The sequence below is a fragment of the Olea europaea genome, chromosome 14, assembly GCF_002742605.1.
Source record: "Olea europaea var. sylvestris chromosome 14, O_europaea_v1, whole genome shotgun sequence".
NCBI classification, from domain to species: domain Eukaryota; kingdom Viridiplantae; phylum Streptophyta; class Magnoliopsida; order Lamiales; family Oleaceae; genus Olea; species Olea europaea.
Window position 1 is genome coordinate 5,983,654 of NC_036250.1, and position 18,055 is coordinate 6,001,708.

Here is an 18,055-nt window from a genome sequence, read left to right on the forward strand (position 1 = left end):
GGCAGCCGAACACGTGATTCACCTCGACCAAACTTTTCAGATACTTAGAAATTATAATATGAAATTGAATCCCCTCAAGTGCACCTTTAGAGTGGCATCGGGCCAGTTCTTGGGGCATATTGTCAATCAAAGAGGAATTGAGGCGAACCCAGTGAAAGTAATGGCCTTGCTAGAAATGAGGTCACCTCAGAAATCGAAGGAGGTCCAAAGTCTCAACGGTCGGATAGTCACACTCAGTCGCTTCATCTCCAGAGCCACGGATAAAAGCTTGCCTTTCTTCAACGTGCTGAAACAAGGAAAGAAATTACAATGGACTTCGAAGTGTGAAGAAGCCTTCGAGGCTCTGAAAAAGCACCTTGGAAAGGCGCCCCTCTTGTCAAAACCTCAACCGGATGAGTCTCTACTGCTGTACCTAGCGGTTTCGGACGTGGCGGTCAGCGTAGTCCTAATCAGAGAAGAAAATGAGCGCCAATTGCCAGTGTACTACATCAGCAAAGTGCTTATCCCAGCTGAAACACACTACCCAGACATGGAGAAACTGGCACTCGCCCTTATCACAGCCTCAAGAAAACTGAGACCATACTTCCAAGCCCACTCAATACAAGTTCTCACCAACTTCCCACTAAAGCAGGTGATGCAAAAAACAGACGCATCAGGACGTCTGCTAAAATGGGCAATCGAGCTTAGTGAGTTCGATCTAACGTTCCGACCTCGACACGCCATCAAGGGTCAGGCCCTTGCTGATTTTATGGTTGAGTTTGTCAAAACCCCAGAAATGGAGGCGATAATGGAACCGACCGAGCCCCCCACATGGAAACTGTTCGTAGATGGGTCCTCAGGAGAGGCTGGCGTAGGGGCAGGGATTGTATTGGAAAGCCCCGAAGGCCACAAGCTAAATTGTGCAGTGAGGTTCGGCTTCAAAGCCTCGAACAATGCCGTCAAATACGAGGCCCTTCTGGTAGGTCTTAGACTCCCTAAGGAGATGCGGGTCAGGAGGCTCCTGGCGAGTAGTGACTCTCAGCTTATAGTAAATCAGGTCAATGGAAACTTTGCAGCCAAAGATGATAACATGATTACGTACTTAAAGTTGGTTCTGGACATAATTCCTCATTTTGAAAGGTTCGAACTGACTCAAGTCCCCTGTCTAGAGAATGCACATGCAGACGCCCTCTCAAAATTGGCCAGCAGCATGGACTCAGAGCTGCTAAACATCGTCCCTATTGAGCACTTATCAAAGCCCTCCACCTTCGAAGGTGAAGAGATACTGTGGATAGAAGGCACCCCATTATGGATGCAACCCATCATCGCCTACCTGAAGGAACAAACATTGCCTGCTTCCAGAGGTGAGGCGAGGAAGTTAAGAAGAAGGGCTGCATACTTCGTCCTGCAAGAAGATACCCTTTACAAGAGAGGCTTCGCCTCGTCACTTCTTTGATGCGTAGGAGGCGAAGAGACCACATACATACTGAGGGAAATCCATGAAGAAATCTGTGGAAATCACTCTGAATGAATGGCTCTGGCACACAAAGTTCTCCCGTCAAGGCTACTTCTGGCCGACCCTGAAAAGGGATGCTTGCTAATTTGTCCAAAAATGTGACAAGTGCCAGTGCTTCTCGAACATACAAAGACAGCCTGCTCAGAGCCTCTCCGTAGTAACCAGCCCTTGTCCATTCGACAAATGGGGCATTGATTTCATTGGTCCACTCCCAAAAGGGAAAGGAATTGCAACTTTCGCCATTGTCGCCATTGACTACTTCACTAAGTGGGTCGAGGCTGAACCCCTTTGCAAAATTACCGAGGCTAATATTACCAAATTCATCTGAAAAACATCATTTGTAGATTCGGCATTCCTCACTTCTTAGTGTCTGATAATGGAAGGCAGTTCGACAACAAGAAGATGCGAGACTTATGCGACGAACTGGGCATAAAGAAGGACTTCTCGACACCTCATCATCCCCAAGCGAATGGGCAAGTTGAAGCAGTGAACAAGACTATCAAACACACCCTAAAAAGGAAACTTGATACCTCAAAGGGGGCTTGGATTGACGAACTCCCCCACATCCTATGGGCTATCGGGACTTCTTACCGGATTGCAACCGGTGAAACACCATTTTCCATGACCTACGGAGCCGAGGCCATGAGTCCGGTCGAAGTCGGGGTCCCATCACATCGACGGATACATTTCAACGAGATCACCAATGACAAGGCTCGAATAAGCAAACTACACCTCCTTGAGGAAAGGAGAGATACCTCTCAAGTGAACTTGGCAAAGTATCATCGAAAGATGACCCGCTATTGCAATTCCAAGGTCAGAAACAGAGCTCTTCGCCTGGGCGACGTCGTCCTCAGAAGAGTCTTCCAATCTTCAAAACCAACCGGGTCAGGAGTGTTTGGCCCGAACTGGGAAGGCCCTTACCGCATCCGCAGGGAATCCCGACCTGGTACCTTCGAAATCGAAGATATGGCAGGAAAGGCGCTGCCTCATCAGTGGAACATCGAACACTTGAGGAAGTACTATCAATAATGAGACTTTGTTCCGATCCGATCTCAGTATGTTATAATGAATCGATTATTCTGATCTGATCTCAGTTTTAAATTCCATAAGTGCTGGAATTGCCTTAGTAATGGGTGGTGTAATTTATCTCAATTAATGAAGCTTAGGTTCCGAGCCACATTAGCTAGTAAATTGTTTTCTCAGTCCTTTAGTAGGTTCATTTAAGCAATCCGATCTTCAATTATTAGCTGATTAACGTTAAAGGGCTCTTCGTGTTTGTTTAAGTGGTCCACTTCATATTAACTTAAGTGGTCCGATCTCAAATTGTTAGCAAGTTAGCATTAAGAGTCGCTTTATACTCTCTTAAGTGATTAAACTTATATTAACTTGAATGGTCCGGTCCGCAGTTATTAACTGGTTACTGTTACGAGGCAATTAGTCTGACGCTTGTCATTCATACAAGTATGAACAGATAGAAAAGATGAAAAAGCAGAAGCGCAAATACTTAGCAAAAATTTCATTTCATTGAATAAATTTAAGTACAAGGAGGCCGAAGCCATTACAAAAGGTAACCCTACTCTACTGGAGGGACTTCTACATTGGCCGCCTCCGGAGCCTCCTCGCCAAGCCTATCAGGCCGACCTCCAGTTGGCCTCCCGAACTCTACCTCCAATGAAGAGATGTCCAGAGTGGGGTACACCTTCTTTAGTCGACCCAATAAGCTTTGGGCACTCCATGAGGCCCAGAAATTGGCGAAATCGTCATACAGGGGATGGTCTTCAAAGTGGTCGATGAAGTTCTGGACTGCCACCTCCCCTGCAGACTTCAACTCCTCCTTCAAAGAGGCAATCTCCTCTGACTGAGCCTCTGCCTTCTGCCTCAACTCCGCCTTCTCTTTGTTGGAGGCCTCCAGAGCCTCGGTGGCAAGCTTGTGGTGCTCATTGGCGTGATCAAGCCGCCGAATCATAGCAGCCACTTGGCACTCCACCTCGTACAACTCCTTCTTCAACCGCTCCACTTCTGCTTTGGCGGCAGTTAGCTGGGCCTCAACTTCCTTCTTCCCCTCCTCCACCTACGTGGCCTTGGCCTGGGCTGCTCGCACGGCATCCCCGTAGTGCATCGCCTTCTCGAGGTTCTTGGCGAGGTCCTCCCTCTTGGAGTTCAGATCCTTCACCAAGCCCTCAAGCTGGATGCTTGTACTTAGGGCCCGAGCCACGCGGGCGCTATTCGCAGCCACCAAATCCTCAGCTATGCAGGAGGCAGTGTGGTCCCTCCACTCCTCGGTCCAGTATTTGCTGTGGATCATCGTCACCGCAGCTGTTTCTGGAGGAAGAGCCTCCAACACTTCCCTTACGGGCTCCTCGGGATTGGTGCCCAGAAAGTCGACCTCCTTAGAGGGACGGGGCCTCTTCCTCTTCTGTTGCCCCGGCACTTGATCAATTAGCATTGCAGCGAGGGGTGTTGTGGCTGGGGCAGTGGCAGTGGCAGGTTCAGTTAGGGCGGCCTCTTCTCCGGAATGGCCACCCTGGTGGGAATTGTGGTCTGCCTAAGAGCAGGGGGTGGCCTCGCCACAGTTGGGCATTTTGGAGGGGCGGTACTCTTCTTACCCTTTCTTCGAAGGTCAGCCTCCGAGTCCTCCGGTACCTCCTCCTTCGTCGGAGGCTGAAGCCTCTTACTGGCTTCTACCAAATCATCCATTTGCTTTTTGTACGAGGAGGAGGAGGCCTTCAATGTACGTGCCTCTGCCATCATCTTCTAGATGGTTTTAAAGTCGGGGCGCACCGGTATCTTCTTATTAAAGTTGTCTGCAAAGAGCGAATAAGGAATTAGTACAAGTCTTGAGAGTTCGGAATAAATAGCAAAGACTTCGGTCCAGTTACCTTGGGATGCCATCAGATCGTGAGTAATGAACTGGATGTTCTTTCGGATCAGCCTATGGTAAGACCTCTTCTTTTGAGGCAGCTGATAAATGATGCAGATGGTTTCAAAGTCCTCGGATGACAGCTCGCACCAAGGAAGAGCACCTACAAAGGAAATGTAAATGTTAGGCACAATTCGAACCGAAGAGAAATATAAGGAAAAATAACTACTATACTCACTAAATGTTGAATACTTTGTCGGGACCGTAAGAGGCGCCAGGGGGTTCCCCTTCCATCGTGTCCCATCGCCCTGCGGCCTAGCACCATGAGCTCTTCCATTCTTTGATGGAGCTCGACAGATCGAGAACGAATGGAGTGTGGGAACCCCATGAAATAAGGTAATACCATCCCCGGGTCTTATCCCCCCCAGCAGTAACCTTAGGTATATAAAGGGTCTGGAAGACGGAAAGGAGCATCTCCACCCCTAATGACGCCTCTTTCCACAATATCCAGGAGCCCACCATTTGGCTCCAGGAGTTCGGATTGAGCTGTGTCGGGGCTAGCCCATAGGATCTAAGCACCATACTAAAGAATGGATGAACTGGTAGCCTAAGTCCGGCTCTAAGGATCGCCTCGCTAATGGCCACACAGCCCGGCCTAGGGTAGCAAGCTCTCTCTTCCAGCCCGGGGAGGATCAAATCTATGCTATTAGGGATCCTATACTCTGTCCTAAGTCTCCCCAGGTCAGCCTCTCTTAATTTAGATGGGTAGTCCGATGCCCCCCAATACACAGACGTATCTGCTGGACTATCCGGTCGCTTCCATATATTTTCCCCCCTATTATTGCCCCAGCTATTTCTGAGGAGGTCGCCACAACGGGTTTGTCCATCCTTACTAGTTCTAACCCCCTCCCCGAACCAAAACTTCCCTCCGAGGCCATTCTTTCAAAATTTAAAAGCCCTAAAAGGTATGAAACTTACGAGTTTGAAGGTTTTCCCAGCCGAAAATGGTGTAAGGTCGTCGGAAGTTCAATTTTCTGGTCGAAATTGCTTAGAAAACGCCGAAAATCGCCAATTACTCGAGAGTAAAGTAAATTGTTTATTTCGCAAAGGTAGAAAGCCTGAGAAAACCTCAGAGTCCTCCTTTTATAGAAAGACAAATCCGATCTCCACCATCGAATTCAAATGTGATCAATCTAAAGCCGTTCATCGCATCTTCAATCTAGACCGTTGAAATGAAACGCCAGATTTGATCTACGCCCAAGATGTCGTTGTGACATTCACGCTTACTTAAAACGCGTCACCTCGGTTACAACCAGTCGTCAATAATAATAAGTAGCCGCAGCAGCCTTTTAGGAGAATGGGCATGGCACCCAACTGTCACCTTGGAAACACACAACAGTTGTCAAATCATTTAACGTTTGAATGGCCTCGGATCGAGCTCCTCACTCAACTTTACAAAGCTTGGACGCACGTGACGCGACGCCCCCTGTGGGTCATCACCTCGAATGCTGCGTTCCCTCTCATGCTTTACAAAGTTTAAGCCATCTCCCAATGCGTCGGCCCTGTGGCTCAGCGCACCGGTGGCAGATAAGCTCCTCACTTAACTTTACAAAGTTTGGACGCACCTGACGCGACGCCCCATGTGGGTCATTACCTCGGATGCTGCGTTCCCTCCCATGCTTTACAAAGTTTTAGATATCTCCCAACGCGTCGACCCTGTGGCTCAGCGCACCGGTGGCAGTTGAGCTCCTCACTCAACTTTACAAAGTTTGGACGCACCTGATGTGAAGCCCCTTGTGGGTCATCGCATCGGATGCTGGGTTTCCTCTCATGCTTTACAAAGTTTTAGCCATCTCCAAATGCGTCGGCCTTGTGGGTTAGTGCACCATATTTACGAAGCTTCGACGCACCTGACGTGAAGTCTCATGACAGTTAACGCCTCGGACGCTGCGCACAGTAACAAGACTTTGGCACATCTGCCTAGGATAATAACCTCGATTACTGCAAAAGATCAACCCCCAAGCTCCCACAAGTCGCGGTCCGGTCAGGAAAGCAAGTCCACCCATGATATAAATATTCATATCTGGACTTGGGGGCCACTGTTACGCTCCGATCTGATACGCCTCAGAACGCACACCACCATATATTCCGACCTGGTAAAGACCCGTCCAAAGTGTTTTCGAAGTGATGTCATCAATGCCTGCAACCTAGTAGTACTGACCTAACCAAAAGTACCTCGCCCCCGAAGCTGAGACCAAGTGGACCCCGGTTAGAAGATCCGTCGCCAATTTCAGAAAGAGATTTGTGCCAAGATCTTTCCTGCACCTAAGGTTTAAATTGATTTGACGTCTCCATGAGGCTAGTTGATGTGATTTATCAACTTTATGTCCATTCAACTCAGAAGAGACAAGTTGTCCGCCCACTCTACAGATGCGGCTGATTGACGCCTATGAGCAAACGCCTCATACCGTCAGATGTATACACGCGTCCAACATCTAACGGCTCATACCACCTATAAATACCCAAGGTTTGGCAAGAGGCAAAGGTAATGAAACTCTTACTACATAGCACTTCATAGCAAGCTTATATATTTTCTCCTCCCCCTTTATCATTGATTTGCACAGCCCCTGGGTACTGTTCCGACCACTTAAACCTGACTTGACCGTCGGAGTGTATACGACGGCCACCACCCTCGCTGGTCCCTGCCGTGTGCGTCTGACCATTCGCTGATTGTGCACAGTAAGGAATACGTGGAGTAGCTCTCGGTTGGCCACGTGGAAAGACCAATTTTCGAGGTCAACAGTTGACTTTGAAAAGTTGAAAGATCAATGAAATATGTGGTTAAAATATGAATTTTAATTGATACCAAATAGGGGCTGAATTTGTCATAATTGTTACGTTGTGATGACTCGAGACAGTTTTATGTCAAGGGTGTTTGCTAAGGATTTTCAGAACTTAAGCTAAAAACATGTCTTGGACTAATATTTTCTCCTCATTTCAATTTACTCATTTCCATCATTTCTACTCTTTGCTCTTCTCCACTTCTCTCTCTTTCTTTACCTCATGTTTTGTTAAGTTGTGACGACTCGAGACCGTTTCATATACATCTTCCTATGCAGTCAGGCTGGCTACTGATGGTCTTTCGTTTAAGGTTATCTCATACCCATCCTTGAAGTCATCCATTCCTTCTGTTAGAAGTTGCCAAAATAAGCCGCCTACTGCCACGTAATCCCCTACTGCCAACGAATATATTGCTGAATAAATCTCTTTGATATATATTATAAGCAGCATTTCTTGATGGTTTTCAGAACTCTGCAAAAAGAAGTGGCTTTTGGACAATGTTTTGTGCATCTTGGAGATGGCGAATTGTCCAAAAACGAGATTTGCGCTTCATAGTTTTGGCTGGTTAACATGTAAATTATACATAACTATGGAAAGTAAAAAATCTTAAATTTATGCATTAAGACAAGTTAATATATTTGGATACTTACCAATGATCTTGATATGAGTGAACAGTGGCAGTGGCAAAATCTAAGTAAACTATTCCTACTTCAAAATTTAGATTGTTTTGCTGCTTGTGTAAATCCGATTATTCGTAAAACCCTTCAAGTTCAACTTCTAGTAGATGATTACTGTCTATAGATTTCAAGTAGGAAGCCATCTCTGAAATCCACGCCTGTCGAAAAACTCATTAATGGCCAGTAAGGAGGATAATAGCACTAGACAATATAAAGCAAGAAAAAAAGCTAAAATTTTGTTAATTATACTGTCCAATACTACTTTAAGTCAAGAAATGAGTCGAGTAACTCTCAATATAGAGATGGTATGCTCAACCGAGTGCTATTCCCAACAAGGCGAGGTACTTGGAAGTAAGGTGATCTAAATGAACATTTACTACATCTACCTTATTACGACCTTACTTCAATCACTAGTACTACCATTGGCATCTCTTTCGACTTAAATTGGATTTTTATTGCAGTGAAAATTCACATTTAACATTCAAGAAAAGATTATTGCAAACCTGTATGGTCTTTCCTGATGCATCTGTGGTGCATCTTGGCTCATTCATAAGCTCCCAATCCATTATTGTGGGGTCATCCTTCATGCAATTTCCATGATACTGTTATGTCTTGTGAGCACAGCCTAGTATTAAGAAGATAATAAAAAAACAAATTAATTCTATTTGTTTTGTCGATCAATGGTGCTAGTAGAACGAAACCCCTATTAATCTGTCAAGTAAGAATCCCTAAATATTGTCAATTAGTTTTGGGACAAATCCCCTTGTATAAAGGAATTGTTTACAAGCAACTTATAGGTGCAGCATCTGTATGGTGCCCTTTTTGTGTTTTTTGCCAAGGATCAATGAAAAATGATCAAGTGGAACCCTATTAAAAAAATCTGTGAAACTTTACATGTACACGTAGCATCATTCTTAGTTTTGAATGTATAATAGAGAAATAACCATCGATAAAAAAATTAAATGAAGTGAACACAATTGTAACAAATTTAATATATTTCAATTCTCTAATTAATTTTCCAATTGAATTGGTGGTTACAGAGCCCTAAAGGCTATTGTAACATTTTTATGTTAATGCAAATTAATGAAAAATTGAAACCCCTTTTCATCCTAGTAATATATAAGGGTGTTCTCCTCCTAATTCCACACACTCAAATTTGAGAGTTTTCTCTTCAATCTTTGTTTTCAAGAATCTTGTTCTTAGTAGTTTAGAAGATTTTGTTCTAACTTCGTGATAAAAGTGTAAACATTTTCAGTTCGCCTAAAGTAGTGATAAGGCGCTAGTAAATTACTTTCGATCATTGCATCCTAGAAGACATTCAATATTAGTTATCTGCACCATGGTGGGGACAAATATGTTTTAAGGAAACTGTGTGCAACATAGGCCTCTTTTCATTCTAGTATCGCTACTACATCATCAAGAGTCTTTCTTCCTTTTATTGTTACTCTGCTTATTGTAATGTTTCTTTTGATTATTTTATTTATATAATTCCAATAGTATTTCTAATTTTCTTATCTATTTTTTCTAACGTACAATTTTGCGTGTTCGAGTGTCCTTAAAAGCACATCTTTTGGCACCATGTAGGTTGGTGCAAAAGATAGTGCTTTTAAGCACCTTTTAAGGTCACCCTAATTAGCGCATGTGTTGTGAAGTTTTTATAAATAGATTAAATTATAAACATGTAGAAATAAGTGGTCAATAATTAGGTAGAACTTGTGGGTTCTACAAAATCAAATTATAAAAAATTTATAAACATTAGCCAAACATGCTTAGAGATGACTACATGAATGTTTTCATGTTACTAGATACCACTATTACTCTACATTAATTTGGTTTACTCCTCTGATGCATATGGAAACAAAAATTATAAAAGGACTGCAAACCGACAAATAAATGTGTGTTCGTGTGTTGTTTCCCAGAATAAATTTGAATAACTTACTTCAATGTGGTTTTTGTAGCATTCCTTCACCATTGAGTCTCTAAAGAAATAATCATCAGATGCTATATCGGCTTTACCCCATAGTTTCTAGCTTCAAAAATCACAAAATCCAATTCCTGAGTAGAATACAAGTATCAAGAACAAATAAAAAAATAAAAAAAAAACCCATGAAAAATGAAAGAATCATATTGAACCAGAAAAACTTCAAGAAACCTAAAACATTTGTTCATTGTAAGAGCCAGGAGACTATTGTAAAGGTGATTATCCAGCATATCAAAAAGCACAAGTTCTTGCAATTGAAGGCCATGATTTGCTGCTTGTTGAAATGCAGATTACATTTTATTTCTCTGAGAAGAATCTAAGGCTATATACATTAACCTATTGCAAAAATGTAGGGGCGAAAGGCCAACCAAACTACTCAATGCATCCTTCCTCTCGTAAACCCTAATTAATATCCCTTTCAAATATTAATTGTAAGGTTGATAAAAATTTATTAAGAATCTAAGTAAATTAACTAGAAGTCGAAGATATATTGGGAAACTTTTTTCCTGGTTTTGTGGTATGTTATCCCTCAAGATTTCAAGGGTAGCTTCTGAACAAGTTCTGATGGCAAGTGAAAGTGTGTGTCTCTCGAAACACTATTGAAAGGGTGGTATTTACGAAAGTTGTTTTGGCTGATTATTTGGATTATGGATGGCCTACTTGGCAACCTCCAAATGGTTTACTGGCTGTAGCAAGGATTTTGTTAGTTGAGAAGGGTTGTGAATCGTCTGATCAGATAGATGGTGGAGATTCATTCTTGGATTATTAATCCAATTGAATTGGTTGCCGGTTCAGTGTGGCTTTTACTCATTTTTCATTCTTGGCCTCTTCAAATTCTCTCTAGTTTTTCGTTTATGTGCTGCCTTCTTCTTCCCTTTTTGGTTAAAATCTTCTCTGTTTAATCCTTGTTTGAGATTGATCTTTGAAAAACTATCCTGCTATAGTAACTCTAGGCTTGGTTGAGTCTGGGACATTTTTCGTTTGAGTTAGGATTGGTTAGGGTTGATTATCCGAAATAATTTGTTGTGATTTGTAGATCCATATATGGATCGATGATCAAAACTAGTTTTTTAAGTGGTTTGATACACACAATACTCTCTTTTGGATGGCAAATTTACACTAGTGGAATGGGCTCCAGTCCCTGAGACCCAAGACTAGGTCGATTGGCTGAATTGGGTCAACATTTTGGTGTTCTTGTGTCCATTCTTCGATTATGCATTGAGATTGTTGTTTATTTTTGTTTCGTTGATTATATTTCATCAAGAAATTCCAAAAAATTGGTATTAGAGCTTTTAGGGTTCCTAAGTGTGCATTTTTTTAAAATAATTTTTTTCTTGGGTCAAATTTTTGGGGGATCTGTCGATTTCTTAAATATTTCTCAAAGAGATTTGTGATTAATTTTTTCTTTTGGTGATATTAGCAATCGATTGTGTGGCAGTACGCCAACTGTACTGATCTCCGGTGATTAAGTGGATTCTTGGTTCCTAATTAGAGTTCTTGATGTTCTTCTTTACTATTTGACAACAGTATTTGGTAAGAATGTTTCATAACCTCTAGCAAGTCTTTAATTGGTGATGCATGATAGATAATACATATGCATGAGTTATTTCTTGATTTATATGTTAACACAGCTATTTCTTTTGATGGTATGTTATATGTAGTGTGTCTAAATTTTTTAACTATATTGTACAATTCATGACATATAATTGTTATCACTGTATTAATCACTAATATTGATACAATTCTTGATCAAATATTATTGATTTCTGCTTCAATTTATGCAGTTCAATAACGGTTTTAAATTGAAAAAAATTTTGAAACTTTTTTTTTACCTAATAGTTGATCTACAATTTAAGATCATACTATGTCCTTGAGTACAGAACATCCGTTTACAGAACTTGCAATGGTTTCAAAGGTCGAGTTATCAAAATTCAATAAAAATGGGGATTACTTATTATGGAAGTAGAAAATATTGTCATTTTGGTCCAACAAAGAGTTGCTAAAGCAATTGATGATCCTAAAACATTTTCCTGCATAACTTAAAGTAAACCTAATGAAATTAAAGAAATGAATGAAATTGCACGTAGTTCAATAATTTTGCACCTATCTAATAATATTGTTAGACAAGTAGAAAAAGATAAAATTGCTAGAGACTCATGGACTGCACTTGACACTATGTTTCTAATTGAAACTTTGCCAAATAAAATCTATCTTTTGGAAAAACTATTTAGCTTTAGAATGGACCCTGGAAAAAATTTAGAAGTGAACTTAAGTGACTTCAACATTATTGTTAACTGTCTAGCACACAATAAAAAGAAATTTGATGATGAATACCTTGCTGTGATTTTATTGAATTCATTACCGGAATCTCATAAGGATGTCAGGAATGTTATAAATACTCAAGGGATAAATTGACACATGCTATAGTGATAGATGCCTTGAGAACCAGAGAGTTAGAGGTTAGGAAGGATTTAGATCTAGCTCTATAGAGTAGAATATATTTGTTAGAGGAAGATCTGAGAAGAGAGAACATACATTTCAACATAAAATGATGAAGGAGAAATCAGAAGGGAGATCAAAATCTAAAGACAAGAGTAGTAAAAAGTGCTACCACTGTGGAAAATTATGGGATTTTATGAGATTGTTTTGATTGGAACAAGAAACAAAAAGATTGGAACAATGGGGAACTAAACAATGCTGCTGTAGTGTCTGAACTTGATAGCCCACATGTGATAACTATAAATAGTGATGAAACTAATAAGGACTAGATATTAGATTCTGGTTGTACCTTTCATATAAGTCCAATAAAAACTATGTTTTATAACTATAAGGATATAGAACCTAGGAAAGTCTATATGTGAGATGATAATTCTTAGACTGTAATTGGGATTGGTGATATTACCATTAAAATGCATGTTGGCATTGTAAGACTAATCAGGAATGTCAAATATGTCCCTTATATCAAAAGAAACCTCATCTTCTTAGGGATTCTTGAAGATGGAAGACATGTTTTTAAGTCTGACAATCAAGTTTTGAAAATTATGAAAGGTTCTTTAATTGTTATGAAAGGACCAAAGAGAAATGGATTGAACTACCTTGAAGGTAATACAATCCTTGTACTCGATCCCAGTCTATTCACTATTATTGAAAACAAATCTGAGCTATGGCATAATAGAAAGTGTCATAGTGGTAACAAAAGCTTAAAGTATCTAAGTTACCAAAAACTACTTGGAAAAGATAAAATTGAACTTAAATTTTTGTAAGACCTGCGTGTTGAGTAAGTCTCACAGAGTAAGTTTTGAAACAAGTTCTCATAGTACCAACACACCATTAGATTATGTTCATGCAGATTTTTGGAGACTTGAGAAACATCCCACCTTTGAAGGAAATAAGTATTTTTTGTCTCTTATAGATGATTATTCCAGACAAGTTTGGGTTTACCCTTTAAAGGCTAAATCTAAAAATTTTCAGAAGTTCAGAACTTGGTTTAAGATGGTAGAAAACCAAATAGATAAAAAGTGAAAATTTCTAAGGACTGATAATGGCCTCGAGCTTTGTAACTTTGAATTTGATGATTATTGCAAGTAAAAGGGAATAATGAGATGTAGAATTGTTAGACTAACACTCCAACAAAATGGAATAGCAGAGAGTACAAATAGGACCTCAGTGAATAAGGTCAGATGCATGTTTATTAGCTTAGGATTAGCCAAAGGTTTCTGGGCAGAGGCAGTCAGTACTACTGCTTATTTGATTAATAGATCTACATCCAGTTCTATGGACTTCAAAACTCCAAAAGAACTGTGGATTAGGAGACCACAAACACATATAAGAGTCTTTCAATATCCTGCTTATGCACATCAATATGAGGAAAAATAAGAAGGGTGATGTTAGTTTATCCAACGGGCATAAAAGGGTACATGTTTTTGATATGCAGCAGAGATGTAGTCTTTAATGAATCTGAAATGCCATGCCTAAAACATAAAACTGATAAGTTTGTTGAACCTGGAAGTGAGAAGGGTGTTCAGTGTGATGTGAAGTTAACCAAGTTCAACCTAACACAACCTGAACAAAATGAAACTGGAACTCCTTTAATTGAATAACATGAACCTGTACCTGAACATGTTGAGGTGAATGAACCTCAAAGTGAAAAAGTGATTGAAGAGCTTAACCTTCCAACTAATAATACATTCTGAACCTGCTTCTTTTGAAAAAGTTGTGAATGGTCCAAAATTTGAAAATTGGAAAAAGACTATGGAAGAAGAAATGCAATCTTTAATTTAGAATAGAACATGGAAGTTGGTTATCAAGCATAAGGATCATAAAATAGTACAATGTAAATAGATTTACAAAATTGAGTAAGGGAATAATCCTAGTGATCCTTTTAGGTATAAGGCCAGATTAGTACCCAATGCACACTCTACTAAAATAGAGGAGAAATTAAGGGAGATGAGGAACATGCATTACGCTAATGTTATAGGTTTTGTTGTGTTCTCCATAATTACAAATAGACCTGATTTAACTTATGCAATTAATTTTTTGAGTAAATTTACGTCCAACCCTGGTAAGCCCCATTCGGCGAGTTTGAAATGGTTTTTAAGATACGTTGTTGGTACTTTAAATTTGGATCTTGTGTGTAAAAAAGGATTGATAAACTAACATTAAAGGGTATGTAGATGCTGATTTTGCAGGTGCTAAAGATAATAGAAAATACAGCTTACTTTTTTACAACTTGGTGATAATTGAATAACGTCGAAATCACAATTGTAGTTAATGGTAACATTATCCAGTACTGAAGCTGAATATGTTGTCATTACTAAGGCTATAAATAATATATTTGGTTAAAGGAAATTTTAAATGAATTGAACTTTCTGTATGATACTTTCCACTATCTTTATTGAGGGCCAGAGTGCATTTTTGCTTAGCAAAAACCTTGTTTATCATGAAAGATCAAAACATATTAAGGTGAAGTATTGTTTTATTAAAGAAAAGATCTCTATAGGTGAAGTTAATTTGTTTAAAGTTCATATTGATAAAAATCTCTCAGACATGGGAACAAAAGTTTTATCTGTAGGAAAATTTAAATCCTGCTTGACTTTAATATGTATTGATACAAGTTTAAAAAAAAAAAAAATTGCATTGAATATATTTTACTGGTATTGGGCATGAAATTTGTTTTCATTGCCAAAAAAAAATAAATTAAGAAAATCATTTATCTTTTGGTGTTCGTTTGACTTTGTTTTACTTGAAAATTTCCAATTAAAGGGAAATATATTTTTACAAAAATTCTTAGAATTTGTTTTCATTGCCAAAAAAAAAAAAAAAGATAAAAGTAAAAAAAAAAAAAAAATTGCAGCTACTAGGCAATGATAATGGACTGGCTTCCATTTGCAATTTAGAGACCATAGAGAGTTGAGTATTATTGAGAATTAAGGTGAAGATTGAATGTATGTGTTTCTTAAAACACTATTAAAAGGGTGCTATGTTTGAAAGTTGCTTTGGCTAATTATTTGGATTATGGATGGCCTACGTGACAACTTCCAAATGGTTTATTGGTTGTGGCAAGGATTATTCTAGTTGAGAAGGGTTGTGAACCATTTGATCAGATAGATTCATTCTTGGATTATCAATCCAATTGACTTGGCTGTCGGTTCATTGTAGCTTTTATGTGCTTTTCATTCTTGGTCTCTTCAATTTTTCTCTCTAGTTTTTTGTCTGTATGCGATCTTCTTCTTCTTCCCTTTTGGTTAAAGTCTTCTCTATTTAATCCTTGTTTGAGATCGATTCTTGAAAAACTATCCTGCTACAGTAACTCTAGGCTTGGTTAAGCATGTGATTTATTTATTTTTTGAGTCATGATTGGTCAGGGTTGATTATTCGAAAGGTTTTGTTGTGGTTTTGAGGATCCATGTGGATTGTTGATCAAAAGTGGTTTTCTGAGTGATTTGATATACACGATACTCTCTTTTGGATGGCAAATTTACACAGGTGGAACGGGCTCCAGTCCCTAAGCCCTCAAGGCTAGGCCGATTGGCTAAATAGGGTCAACATTTTTGGTGTTCTTGTCTTTATTATTCAATTATGCTTTGAGATTCTTGTTTATTTTTGTTTTGTCAATTATATTTCATCAAGAAATCCCAACTGGTCACATGAAAATCTGTTGTCACCATTTTTGAAGCGTGAGCATGTAGAACAGAAGCTGCTTACAACAACTGTTAGCCTAAGTCTTAACACCCAAACCTGGATAAAGTTTCACCTACAACGATCGATGATGGTAGATAAAAAAAAAAAAAAAAAAAAACATTTTTATTTTTTATTATAAATAGTTCAGTCACAGTAAATCCTTCAATTGAGAAGGAAAATGACCCATAATACCAACCTCAAATTTATTAGAATAAAATAAATTTGTTGACAATGGATAAAATTTAAAAATTTGTAATAAAAGGTAGGTGGTGGGATCAAGCTTGGGATAATTTGGGTTAGGTTGGTTGGTTTGGGCTTGGGTTTGGGTTCAATTCAAGTTCGATTTGATTATTTTTTGTTGAATTTGAGCAATTTTTAAAGTTTGAAATCACTTGAAAATCTCCGTTATTTTTAACATAATTTGAAACTATAGAGTTTTTTCTTTTTATATATATATTTTTTAATTTATTCATTTCATTTTTACATTCTTATTTTTTACTTTATCGGTCAAATTATTTTGCATTTATACATAGTATTCACATCAATCAACCTTTAAATATATATAAAAATAATAATAATAATAATAATGAGAGGATGTTTGTACATACTAAATCCTTCTCTTGTTACCACCATTGTATCTATTTAAGTTTTTTCATTTTAGGTATTAAATTTTTCTACTCATCGTGAATTGATTGGGTTTTAATTCATAACTCGGCCTAACGCAATTGAACTTAAAAACCAATTCAAACCGATCGATTTTGGTTGGCTTTTGCTCAGAACGAGGGGGTCATGGCTGTAGTATCACCAAAAGCAATCGTTACAAATTATTTTATACATTTCTTGTTTGGGAGCCATTTTTACTTATTTTTTAGAAGAAAAGTAACCGTTGTAAATTATGTTATACAATTATATTTGACAAATAGCTGCACAAGATTAAATTTTTTAATTTATAAGGCCCTGTTTGAGCGACGTTTTTTAGAAAAGTACTTTCTTTAACAGTAATTTAACATCATTTTAATCACACATTTTTCAATAAAATAATATTACACGCAAATTCAAAATTTTTCCTTATCTTTTAACCACACATTTTTCATCAATACATTATTCAAAAATATATTTTCATTCCAATAATGTGGCTCAAACAAGGGCTAAAATTTCATATTTGCCCTTTGAATATTCAAATCGGATGCCAAGCTGTCAAATTAAAAAAGAAAAAAAGCACAAATAACAAAACATGGGTAGAAAAAGGAAAAATGCCATAAATATCAAACATTATTATCAAGTGTATGATAAATGGTGGCCCACTTGATGTGATATAAAAATGCATTTTGGCAGAAAAATGGCTCCCAAACAAGAGCATTGGTCTTTTCTGCAAAAAGTTTAGGCCTTGAGTGAAGAAATATACATTAGGAAAAGTTTGGACCCATTAATGACCTCATATTTCTGTTAGAATCGTTCACTCAATTAAAAAATAATCAAATTTTTTTTGAAGGTTCTACCAATTCAATTATAATGGTGTTTCATTGTAGAAATTCAACCTTAAGCAAGATAACAAAAATTTAGTAATTTAGGACTACCCTACTCTACGTCTAGAGCATCTCGACTAGACGTCAAATTAGAAATTTATACGCATTGTTATAAAAAGACGTGAAAAAGTATTATCTGAACATGAAGTGTTTTCAGAATGTCTCGTATAGTGACAATGTACGAAAAAAGTATCAACTTTTCTTTTGAACACCTAATGTAGATCTAAACGGCGAAAGACAAACAACTTTTTCTAACGTTTTTTAAAGAACCATTTCTCAGACCTAATAATTAATGTTACTCTTGAGACTCTAAGCAATAAATTAGGGGAAATTTTCATAAATAAGAGATTAAGTATGGTAAATTTCAAAAATAAGAAAATAAGTTTCAAATTTCAAAATTCAGATTTGCAAAAAAAAATATGATTTAATTAATTAATTAATTTAGTAGTTAAATATATTTTTAAGTCACATATTTATATAATTTGGTCACAAATT

At 38.4% G+C, this 18,055-nt stretch overlaps 1 pseudogene; it reads right to left on the minus strand.

Annotated features, from left to right (window-relative positions):
* Positions 1–7,466: 7,466 nt before the first annotated feature.
* On the minus strand, positions 7,467–10,609 carry LOC111409436 (annotated as a pseudogene).
* Positions 10,610–18,055: the final 7,446 nt, after the last annotated feature.